This window comes from Typopeltis vanoorti, chromosome 2 (genome assembly GCF_054136105.1).
Source record: "Typopeltis vanoorti isolate ZY-2024b chromosome 2, IOZ_Tvanoo_1.0, whole genome shotgun sequence".
NCBI lineage: Eukaryota > Metazoa > Arthropoda > Arachnida > Uropygi > Thelyphonidae > Typopeltis > Typopeltis vanoorti.
The window spans coordinates 17,945,704-17,959,191 of record NC_143550.1 but is presented as its reverse complement, the minus strand read 5'-3'; the positions used below and the strand labels follow the sequence as shown (position 1 = coordinate 17,959,191).

The window sequence follows — 13,488 nt, the reverse complement described above, 5'->3', positions numbered from 1 at the left end:
ATTTCATAGTTTGTTTTCTTAACTTACACGAATTACCTGAATTAAATAAAAATATATTTTTGTTGGATATGTCATTGTTTATATAATCTTAAAAAAAAAAAAAAAAAAAAAAAACGATTTTGGAACCTAACCCTACTTTTTCTATGTGATCTGAGTCTCTCATAATGCGATTTATATAACGCGGCATTTTTGTGGACCCTAACATCCGCGTTATATGAGGGTTACCTGTACACTATATCTATCTCACAGAGTTCTTCCAAGTCTTCTGGAATCAACTCAGACCACTTCTCCTCAAAACACTACAAGAAGCCTACCTCAATGGGCTCCCACAATCCATCATGACCTCAGTAGCACGATTGATACCAAAGAAGGGGGACTACACGGATATTCGAAACGGGCATCCAATCTCCCTAATTAATACTGACTGTAAATCATTTCCAAAGTTATAACAAACCGAATAAAGCCAACACTGCCTGAAGTTATTGGCCAACATCAAACGTACTCTGTTACTGGAAGATCAATACATGATAACCTCCATTTAATAAGAGATCTCATCCACATCACAAACAGCCAACATGAAAACCTAGCACTCATCAGCTTTGATCAGGAGAAGGCTTTCGACAGGGTAGAGCACGAGTACCTTTATGAAGTCCTAAAGGCATTTGGCTATGGTCCATTCATCATTGAAACAGTGCAATTGCTCTACACAGATGCACACTTCTGTTTAAAAATCAACAACAGGCTCACTTGCACTTTGTCATACTCTTGAGGGATCAAGCAAGGATGTAATCTCTCTCTGGACAATTATACACACTGGCCATAGAACCCTTCTTAAAAAGAGTACACAACACCATTATCTCCAAACGAACCAGCATAATAGAGCCATATCAAAAAATAATCCTATCAGCATATGCCAAAAACATCACTGTAATAGTCTGAAATGAAGATGAAATGACAGTAATCGAGAAAGCATACAGTCTATATGCACAAGCCTCGGGGGTCAAATTAAATTCTGCAAAAACCACTGGCTTGTGGTCAGGCAGATGGAAGGCTAGAAATGATTCCCCGATCGAATGTACCTAGTCAAGTGAAGGACAAATATACTTAGGTGTGCACCTTAGCAATCTCAAAATATATAACACACTGAACTAGACACAGCTGCACAACCGTTTTAAACAGGTGCTGGGTAAATGGAACAGCATTCATTCCATGTCCTCACTTAGCGGAAGAGTACTAATAGTTAATCAGATGGCTTCGAGTGTGTTATGGCATACCCTCAAAGTTCTCACTGAAGAATTTCTCCACCAAATTCAAAAGGCAATCAAATGTTTCCTCTGGAACAATACTAACTGGACAACATACCCTGAACTCTGTAAGCCACTCAGTAAGGGAGGTCAAGGCCTGATTTCCCTTGAAAACAAGATTGGATGCTTCAGGATAATCTTCCTCCTGAAGACACTTCAGTGCAATCATACTTATGCAACCACCTTCGATCACATCACAAAATCATCCACCAGAGGACTTACACTTTCCACAATCCTCCGAATGGCCAGTTCTGCACCATGTCCTAAACTACCTCACTTTTACAGAGATGCTCTACAGCAGTGGAGACACACAGAACTTCACTACACACTAACAGGATCAACAGAGTCAGCTGTACTTACAGAACCACTTTTTCTGAACAGAAACATAACAAGTCTCACAACTGGCCAGTCCTTTCTTTTCCCTACATGGAAATGGGCAGGAATAAGAATCATAGGGGACCTCCTGACCCAGACCCTAAAGTGGAAAACATTCACAAGCCTACCAATGAAGAACCCAAAAACTGAAAAGCAATATCAACAGATGCAAGCTGCTATTATAAAAGCCTATCCAGATATCGCCACACCTCAGGGAATCGTATTCCTTCTAGAAACTGCTTGAAGCCGATATTTCATCTTGCACAATCTGAAGCCTCAGTTCCAATTTTTGTCAGTGCCTCCAACTTCGCCCTTCGTATATTCATCCTTAACCCTCTCATCTACAAGGCTGCACATGCCACTCAGTTTTCAATGGGATCCCCCATATAAATCGAAGTGTGCCAAACCAGATTCCGACATACAGTGGAGACTATGGCATAACATCCTGCCAACTCCTTCTAAGCTCTACAAATTTCAGCTCAGAGAAACGGATCTGTGTCTATTCTGCGAAGTTTCACGTACCTTGGAACACACATATCTAACCTGTCCTGCAAACAAAGCAATGATAACTTATGTCCTGAATACTACCTCTAGCTCATGTAACTATGCACACAGCAAAAAGACTACTGGAATTTAGTCCATAGAGAAGAAAACAGACAAATATGCAACTTTCTCTTCATCTGTGCTAAGGCCGTCATCTACAGCTTCTACCTAAAACACACAAGAAATAACCAGCACCCATCCATCAATGAATCAGCACAAACCCTCATGTATAGCCTCCGTCGGAAACTACAAAGCAGGTTTTCACTGGAATGTGATTACTACAAAGAAACAAGAACTGTCACAAAATTCATAGAGGAGTGGAACCCAACTGGTACCCTGTTCTAAGGCCGTCATCTACAGCTTCTACCTAAAACACACAAGAAATAACCAGCACCCATCCATCAATGAATCAGCACAAACCCTCATGTATAGCCTCCGTCGGAAACTACAAAGCAGGTTTTCACTGGAATGTGATTACTACAAAGAAACAAGAACTGTCACAAAATTCATAGAGGAGTGGAACCCAACTGGTACCCTGTTCTGGATTGTCGACGATGATACACTTCATCTGAAAGAAAACTAAGAGCGAAACTGAACTGTAATGTTGATTCATTTATTACACTTTCTATTATATATCCAAAAGGAACATCTTCCTTTCTCTGCAATATATATACTTATATGTAAATAGTCATTTTGTTACTTATCTTCTAATGTATATTTTATCAAGTTAAATAAATAAAATAAATAAATACATATAGATAGATAGATAGATGCTCCCAAAGTGAAATATGTAATTAATTACTTCTCTTGTGAAACGTTTAAAAATAAACTGCAATCAGAAATATTATGTCATTAACAACCGACTAGATAGCGTACACTCTTCCACCAATGAGCTGTGGATTCGAAACTCGCAATGGGCACATGTTCGCAATTGTTTTTAGGCAAGAGATAAATTTTGTCGTCTGATGTGAGACCACAGCACTGCTTATTGGAGGCATGAAGTGGCTTGAGTGGTTTCCATGTTTGGTCATGGAATTTGAGCAGGATTTCTGAACCAGGTTAAATTGAATTAAAATTACAACAAAATAGAAATTAGGAAACTCACCGATCAATAAATATATTACTTTCATTGTATAAGAATAAAAATATTATGAAAATTTAATTAAAATCTAAACAAATAATACATAAATACATAAAAAAGCTATATTTTGTGAAATTTATCTTGCATTGAATTTACTTTTTATATATTGGTATGAATGCAATATCATTTCAATTTTCTAGCGAATAATGTTTTCAGCAAATTTTTCCCACGATGAATAATTCCCGAGATGAACTGTCCATGAACCTGCTTAGTCTGATCAGTTCATTCCAGCATCATCCCCAATATAATACATGAATGGATTTTATCACACCATAATACTTACCTTTACATTTACTACACTGAATTCATCATAAAAATTATGGAAACAACTACCATGTTAGAGTAAAACTTCAGTTTAATATAAATCAATATCACTCAACATATCGACCTTCACATTAAGGTCATCATCTGGAGTATATTCATGTATATACAAAGAAGTATAGACATGTATATACAAAGAAACAAGCTGCACTACAATCTACATGGTATGCTCAAGTTACATTGATTTGGTCAACCATTAAAACTATTGACTCGACCTATGGTGGGAAAAAAAAAAAAAAAAAAATATATATATATATATATAATAAAAAAATTATATTAAACTGAAGTTTTACACAGTAGTTGTTTCCGTGGTTGGTCGTAATTTTTATGATGAATTCTGATCACCATGTAACCATGAAAGAAAGGTTACTAACACTAAACTGACAGCCATTTTCACAAGACTACATTTCTGTCCTATTCAAATCATTCTGCACATGCTGAGTGTCAGTGACATTCCTGACCAACCTACTCATCTTTGCATCATCAACAACCATCTTCCATCAAATCCTTTCCAATGTCATTAATGCAAAGAGTGAATAACAATGGACCATGTACTGATCCTTGGAATACACTAATGATCACCTTAAATTCTGCAGACTCGACTTCCCCCCACAAACCACTTTTTGATATCTAAGTCAGCTAAGCAGATTGTTGGGGAGGGCATGAGAGTCACGAAAGAACAGACAGTAGATTTATGCTATGCTAAAAAAAAGCGTTTTTAATCAGTATATAGTGTGGCTTTTGGCGCAAATTATGCTACATTTTTTCAGTGATACAAGTGTCCTTCAGTAGTGTTGCTATTGGAGTTTAGTTGTTGTTTATACTGTTTATTTTTGGTTTATTCTTACCAAGAGGGTGAGGTCAAAGTCGGATGTGTTTGGAGGTAGCAGAGAAGAAAAAGATAAATTTTCATTATTTAATATAGCTGTAATATGGTATAGTTCATACTTATAAGTATAGCTTATAGTAGAGCATATAATATAGCAGAGTTTTTAGTATAGTTTTGGTAGTTCCTAGTATTCGGTACCATTTGAATGATGGTGGCAGTTGCAGCTCAAATTACTAATGACATGTCACCAAGTCCTCCTCCATTTAAGGACTACATTTTGCATAGCATACTATGGGATTTTGTGGTATGAGTGCTTGTGGTGTGTATGCATCCCAGCAGTTGGATATGGAACAGGTGAAAGATGGGGGGAAATACAGTACATATATGCAGAAAATGTAAGAAATGGGAAGAACTTTGTGAGTTGGAGATTAGTGTTTCCTCAGATAGAGGGTGAGGATAACGAATGAAATATAAATGAAAAAATAAAACTGAAGAGTGTGGAAAGTCTGAATTATTAAGAAGTTTTTGGAGATGGTCTTAGTTGAGAGGATGAATGGCAAGCAAGAGTGGGTAGCTTGCAGAGAGAGAGACAGATGTGCTGAAAGAGGTGGAACGTCTTGGGAAAGAGTTGGGAAGTGTGATAGATGAAGATTAAGCAAATAGAAGAGATGAATGCAAGGTGAATCACAGTAGAAGTGAAAGGGGATTATGGTAATGATAGAAGAGGAGAGACAGAAACAACAGAAGAGAGGGAATGAGAAGAATACAAGGGAGTGCTGGAACTAGGGAGAGAGAGATGCAAGGACGGCAGGTAAGTAGGAGAACAGAGAGAAAATGTTAGAAGAGAGAGAGATATGCAGGTGAGCAATCAAGGAACAGTGGTAAGAAGTGTGATGTATGGAGACTCAATGATCAATGGTGTGCAAGACAGTTTGCCTGGAGGAATGATAGAAAATGTGGCTATGGAAATTAAGCAGGGTGAAAGGGTGGATGAGATGATTGTGATGGTCGGCATGAATGACTTGAGAGGCAGTGTGAATCAGGTGGCAAGAGATCTGAAATTCATGCTTGAGGTTGTACGGAAGAAAACTCAGAGAGTGAAGGTAGTGTGTGTGTGTGTTGCCCAGGTATGATAATCATGAGTTGAGGAGAAGAGCATTAATAACGAATAGCATGATAGCCAGAATGTGTCAAAAGAGAGGCTTAGAATATGTGGATGCTTGGAGGGCATTTGAGGAACAGAAAGGAAATGTATGCAAGAGACCACCTGCATTTGAATGAGGAAGGATTTGGCATCTGGAGAGATTGCTGTTCTCTGAACAAGTTAGTGTGTAGAAAGTTTATTTTTCACTAGGTTAGAATATAATAAATTTAGTTTAATCCTTTATCCCAGTGAGAGCAAACAAAGTTTGCACCTGAAAATATCTTCAGGACTGAATATAGTGTTCTACTATCTTACCTGGGTAAGATAGTACAACACCAGGCAACTTGTAGCAAAGGTGGAGCAAGCTACCAACACTCCTAACCCAGTATCTCCCAAAATGCAAAACACATCTCCTTGCGGATATGTATACTGTTATGAATTAAGATTGTTATGATTGATTGGCCACTATCCAGACTAGTTTCGACCTTTATTGAGGTCTCTTCAGTGGGAGCCAGGCCCAGAGTTGGAGATATTAGGCAGAAGCAGTAGCAAGGTCATCTTTACCTATAGGAGTTGCCAAAAGGTTTGTCACCTTTTTTTTTTTTTTTTTTTTTTTTTTTTTTTTTTTTTTTTTTATCAAATTACTCTGGATTTAGAGAAAGATGTTGAAAGTTTATTTTTCACTAGGTTAGAATATAATAAATTTAGTTTAATCCTTTATCCCAGTGAGAGCAAACAAAGTTTGCACCTGAAAATATCTTCAGGACTGAATATAGTGTTGAACTATCTTACCTGGGTAAGTAGCACAACACCAGGCAACTCGTAGCAAAGGTGCAAAACTTTGTTTGCTCTCACTGGGATAGGGGATTAAACTAAATTTATTATATTCTAACCTAGTGAAAAATAAACTTTCAACATCTTTCTCTAAATCCAGAGTAATTTGATAAAAAAAAAAAAGGTGGCAAACCTTTTGGCAACTCCTATAGGTAAAGATGACCTTGCTACTGCTTCTACCTGGTATCTCCAACTCTGGGCCTGGCTTCCACTGAAGAGACCTCACAATAAAGGTCGAAACTAGTCTGGGTAGTGGCCAATCTCTTAATGCATGACGTTTCGCATTTTGGGAGATACTGGGTTAGGATTTGGTATCTTGCTCCACCTTTGCTACGAGTTGCCTGGTGTTGTACTACTTACCCAGGTAAGATAGTACAACACTATATTCAGTCCTACCTTTGTTTGCTCTCACTGGGATAAAGGATTAAACTAAATTTATTATAAGTTAGTGTGTAAATGCTGGGAAACTAGAATTATCAGGGTGGATGGTAGCAGGGGTGGGCTCTTGTTGGAATAGGTGCTTGGGAGAAGGGGGAATACATCAGGTAATACTGAGTCCAGTGGAGTCCTGAGGGGATAATAACAGGTGTAGAGACAGTGTCATTTTTATTCTTTATACTAATGCCTAGAGTATCTGGAATAAAGGAGATGAATTGGTGGCCTGATAGCATCAGCCTGTCTGAAGATTATTGGGATCTCCAAGACGTGGTTGATGGAAGATGATATAATAACAGGAATAGAAGTAGCAGGATACAGCATTTTTAGACAGAATAGGAAGGGACAATGTGGTGGTGGTGGTGGAGTAGAGTGAGTGATGCAGAGGACATAGTGGAGTTATTCAATGAATATTTTATTGGAGTATTTCATCCTGGAGAAACAGGTTTTAATACTATAGGGATAGGGCAAGTTCAAGGTTTAGAGGTGCAAGAGAAAAGTGTGTTTCAAATACTGAGTATTCTGAATGTCAATAAAGCAGAATGAAAGTTCACCACAGGTTTTCAGAGAATGTGCTAAAGAACTGACAGTCTGTTGACCTTGCTTTTCAATGAAAGTCTGATCATGGAAGGGTACCCAAGGAGTGGAATGAGGGTAAGATAGTGCCATTTTATAAAGGTGGTAGCTGACTGGAAGTGTCAAATTATAGACCAGTTTGTGTTCATCAGTAGTTAAGATCCTGCAAAAATTTTTTGAGGGACCATATACAGCGATGGGCAGATGATGGCAATGTTATCTGTGAGAGTCAAGATGGATTTGTTAAGGGGAGCTCTTGCTTTAGTAATTTGATTGCCTTTTTTTTTAATAATGTGAAAAGAGCAGTTGATAAGGGAAAGGCATCTTCTGCCATATTTTTTGGATAATGTAAAAGCATTTGACAAGGTACCACATGAAAAGCTGATATTTAAGTTGCAGCACATGGGTTTAGATGTCAGTTAGTCAACTGGATTCAGGATTGGCTATCTGATAGGTATCAGAAAATTGTGTACGGTGGGTCAATATCAAGGTGGAAGAAGGTTACAAGTAGGGTTCCACAGGGACCAGTAGTACTGGGATCTGTATTGTTTAATCTTTATATCGATCATATTGTCAGTGGATTGCAGGGGAATATTCAGTTGTTTGCAGATTGTTTGTGAAGTTAGGAAGGGTTATTAGTAATAGTACGATGTGGCAGCCCTGCAAGAGGATTTGAATAAACTAGACAAATTGCAAATGAATGGGGGGTGTCAGTTTAATGCAGCAAAATGTAGTCTTGAAGTTTGGGATCCATCAATGGGAGGCTGCATTGGAGCAGCTGATTTGGGATCCATCAATTGGAGGAGTTGTACTGAAGGAAGTAGGGGAGACAAGAGATCTGGGGGGGGGGGTGATGATTGATAGAAACCTGAAATTCAGGGAGCATATTTTGCAAAGGTGGTGAAGGTAACCCAGAGGATTGCTGCAATACTGAGAAGGATGCTGACCTGCAGAGATAAAAGAGCTATCATTCCGTTGTATAAGATCCTGATCAGACCACACTTAGACTATTGTTCTCAAATTTAGTCCCCAGGATTTGAAAGGGATAAATTAACTGTAGAAAGGGTACAGAGGCAGATAACAAAGCTGGTTTCATGACTGTACAATGTCAGTTATGAGGATTGGCTGACGGAATATGGACTGCAGAGTTTGGTCGATAGAAGGAGAGGTGATATGATCGAGACTTTTAAACTGTTGAGAGGCAGTTACAGGGTAGACATTGGGGAGTTCTTTTGCTTGGTGAAACAGTGGGAAGGAGCGATGACAAGGAGCCATCCCTGGAAGTTACGAAAGGATGCTGTGAGCAGGAGGGTGAGGAGTGGAATGCATTTCCTGAGAGAGTGGTGAGAGCAAGAATGATCAATGAGTTCAAGGAGTGGTATGATAGATTGTGTTTCCTAAGAAGGACCTCCCAGGATGAGTCTCTTGACTCCATGGAGGCCTGAATAATAATAATAAGCAGATAGTTTATATATAATCCAATCCCATATCTTTCAACTGATGCAACAGCCTTCCATACTATATTCTATCAAAAGCATCATGGTATATCAATTCCCATTGCTTAACTCAATAGTAATATCATAAAATGTTAAAAAAATGTTTAATTTTCTTGACCATAAAAGCTATGGAATGACTTCTAATGGGACTATATTGATCAAGTACATATAATAAACAACTATGTTATACCAACTAGCTTCACCAACTAAGGCTGTTGGCATCTTCAGGGTATATAACTGATAAGGCACTAAAAAGTAAAAAAACTGTTACTATAATCAACTGATTCCAATTATATTAGACAAAGAACAGAGCGCGTACAATACATGCATAGAGCGTGCATGATCTCACTTGTTGTTATTTAGGAACGTTCTATAGTTGGCACTGTAATTCATTTCTGGTGAGTTAAGAGATCTAATAAGGGTCTTCCAGATCATGGGCAAAATTAGTCCTTGGTTCCTGTTAAGGTTTTGTATACAGCAGGCAAATGCTGTGACTTCTTTAATAATTCGGGAGGGGAATTCCTTCTCTATGTTAGTTAGCCTTAGTTGGTGAAACTAGTTGGTATAACATAGTTGTTTATTATATGTACTTGATCAATATAGTCCCATTAGAAGCCATTCAATATCATAAAATGTGATCAAGTTACTCAAACATGACTTTCTTCTAGTAAACCATGATGTTCATGGCAAAGTATAAATTCTCTGTCAACCCATTTCTCTATCTGAGCTCTAAAAAACTTTTCCAAAATCTTCACTCAACACTTCAGAGATACTGACAAGTCAATAATCAGACTCATCAGTCTTCGCACCACCACCACTGTGTGCAATGGAATTAACCAACATTCTTTCCACTCCTGTGGAATTTTCCCTGTACTAAGAATCAAACTATACAAGCAGGTCAAAAGCACAGTCAGTTCAAATGGACACTATTTGTTATCATCTCTGGTAATATCCAATCAGATCCTATTGTCAAATTCTTATTCAATTCTTGTAATACTTCTCTGTAACAGTAAGCTCAATGTTACATACCTTAAAGGCTTCAGTAGTTGAACCATCTCTTCTGCATCTGCCATCCATATGCCATCTGCATTGACAAGAGTTATTCTTTCATGTTCATACTCACAACATAATAGAATTATTTCGGGTTGTCTTTAGGTTGCAGAGGCAATGTTTTTTTTGTTTTTTTTTTCCCCCATACTCACACTTAGCATTTCATACAATAGTTGTAACTCTTCTGGCCTGAACCTCAAAATTTTCATAACTGACATCCTTATGCATGACATCCACATCTTTTAAGATTCTCTTGCTTAATAAGATTGCACATCCATTTCACTTCCATCCTATTTATTTTTCACCCCCCCCCAGGGACACATTCCAATATTGCATGTAAGAATTATTTTAAATGCTTCCCATACACTGCCAACATCCTTCTCATCTAGCAAATCAATACCATGAGATCAAACCTAGCATTCTTACTTTGAAGTTCAGCATGTAACCTTTTCTAAATGGAATGTCCATATGCACCCAGCTACTTCCCACATCAGTACAGCACAATCACTGTCACCAACCAGACAGAACAGTCATGTCTTTTACAGAACCCCCCCCCCTTTCTTACATTATAATCAGGTCTAATATTCCTTGACCTTAAGTTGCTTTGGTCACATGCTGCTTGAGGAAGTTGTCTTGCAACAGCTTTGTAAATTTGGTTCACTCTTCTCATGAGATTTCACCACTACCCAATCAATGTTTGAATAACTGAAGTCACCAATGCTGATTACTTGTTTAGCATTCATCAGGTTGATTTGCTAATACATTTCATCACCACCAGCAATTGATCCACTAGGTCTGTAACATCCCACCATGTGTTTGATCATATTAGACTTCACCTCATACCAGGTAGTTTCAAAAAGAACTATTATTAACATTGCAATCCAGGTTAAAATTGACCATGTTTTTTTTTTATATACAAGATGAAGTATCAACAGTTTGGTGGTTGGGGAGGGGGGAGATTTAGCTGGCTGTTAGACTAGTTTAAAGGAGAAGTCTCCCCCTTTCCCCACCACCAAACTGTTGATATTTCATCTTATATATAAAAAAAAAACATGGCATAATAACATATTTGAAAAAATAAATGGCATAATAACATATTTGAGCCATTTCTAACAAAAACATTCTGTGCTGTCGAAACCAACTTCATTACATAGAAGCAAAACATGGACTGTAAAAGGATGAAAAATGAATCCACACTACAGAAATGAAATTTCTAAAAAAAAACAGCTGAATATACCATGCAGAACAAATGAAGAAATCTCGATCTTTAAATATAAAAACCAATAAATTATTACATTAGTGAATATAAACAAAAATGGATACATCTAAATCAAATGGACAATAGCAGACTTCCAAAATCATTGTACAGTTATAAAAAAAAAAAAAAAAAAAGAACCGTAAGACCAAGAAAGTAATGGCATGAGACTGGAACAGTCCAGTTTAACACAAAAAATAATCATAATAATAATAACAACACAAAAAAATAATAATACTCATCTTTTTTATATAGTGTTAAAGTATACAGAAAAGACAGGTGTGCTATTTTCTTTAATACTGCCACCTTCTCAACAATACACCTCATTAACATGAATTAAAGTTGCCAAGAAATTATATTCTTGGTTTAATCTTTTATCCAAGTGTAAGCAAACAAAGTTTCCACGTGAAGTAACTTCATGACTAGGCAACTTATATATGGAGGCTAATGACTTCACATCACTTGCCTTAGTATCCAAAGCACAAATCCTTACAGACATATATAATGCTATGCATTATGGGAATGGTCACTACCCAGACTGGTTTCGACCTTTACTGTGGTCTCATCAGTGGGAGCCAGACCCAGAAGAGATACTAAGGTTGAAGTAATGCAGAAGTCATATTTTCAGATATATACAAGTAGCCAAAAGGTGTCACATCTTATTACTAAAATACTCTGGATTAGAGATAGTTGAAAGATCACTTGATACACTCACTTGGATAAAGGATTAAACCAAGAATGTAATTTCTTGGCATCTTTAATTCATAATATAACCAAGTTGAAAAACTTTCAACATTATCTCTAATCCAGAGCATTTCATCTGCAGTTGTTACGATTCTGGAGAAATTGGTAAGATCTCGTGTACAGAATTATTCAGATGACGATAACATCATTTATGCAGGCCAACATGCATTTGTTAAAGGTGCTCTGGTTTTAGTAATCTGGTTACCTTTTCCGATAGAGTAACAAGGGCAGTGAATGAAGGTAAGGCATACACTGTCGTTTTTTTCCCCCCCAAGGCATTTGACAGTGTGCCACATGACAAATTGATTTTTTGTCATTCTAAAAACTAAAATAAATAAAATATATTCTTTTAATTTTTAAGTTGTATCATATGGGTTTGGAAAGTGGACTGGATTGGTCATTGGCTCTCTGATAGATATCAGAGAGTTGTATATGGGGGAGCAGTATCAGGGAGTAGGAAGGTTACACGTGGAGTTCCAAAGGGTTCAAATCCTTGGACCATTGCTGTTCAATATTTATGTCAATGATATTGTCACAAAACTACAAGGGAGATGTTCAGTTGTTTTCAGATGATGTAAAGCTTTGTAGGGTTATTAGTAATAGTGCCGATATTTTGGCTCTTCAAGAGTATTTGAATAACAAGAACAATTTCTGGCTAACATTCCATGAAGGTCAAGAAAATAATAATAAAATCATTCATCTCATTAATCTTATTCTCATTTATAATCAATAATCACTGATCCCACTGATATGACTAAGCATGATCTTGTCCATGGGCAGGAACATATGACTTCAGTCTGTGTCTCTCTCTCCAGAACAATTTCCTTCAGATTTTGAATCACTAGTTCATTTTTAGTCACTGCATAAAGGTTCTGAAGCAAACATTCTTTGGCATAAAGGTGTTCCCCTTCAAAGAGGTCTTTGTAATGAGATTGGTCAAACTCCTCCACATCTTCCAATGTCATCTCAAGGCAGAGATTTACTCCAAGCTGTGCCACTTCTTCAGTTTCTTTTTGTTGTTAAAGATATGACTAAGCATGATCTTGTCCATGGGCAGGAACATATGACTTCAGTCTGTGTCTCTCTCTCCAGAACAATTTCCTTCAGATTTTGAATCACTAGTTCATTTTTAGTCACTGCATAAAGGTTCTGAAGCAAACATTCTTTGGCATAAAGGTGTTCCCCTTCAAAGAGGTCTTTGTAATGAGATTGGTCAAACTCCTCCACATCTTCCAATGTCATCTCAAGGCAGAGATTTACTCCAAGCTGTGCCACTTCTTCAGTTTCTTTTTGTTGTTAAAGAGTTCAAAAATTAGACACAATTTCTGGCCAACATTCTCTCAATGCTTTGTCAATGTCACCTCTAGTTAGCATCTGTCGTTTTAACTCTTCTAGAATTCTTTTAATGTCTGCTTGGTTTTTCTGATCAGCACAAAACAAT

At 37.3% G+C, this 13,488-nt stretch overlaps 1 protein-coding gene across 4 annotated transcripts in view; it reads right to left on the bottom strand.

Moving 5' to 3' along the window:
• The window catches only part of LOC150108853 (uncharacterized), a 383,408-nt gene that overhangs the window by 325,025 nt on the left and 44,895 nt on the right, over nt 1-13,488 (bottom strand). The gene's annotated exons all lie outside the window — the stretch shown is intronic.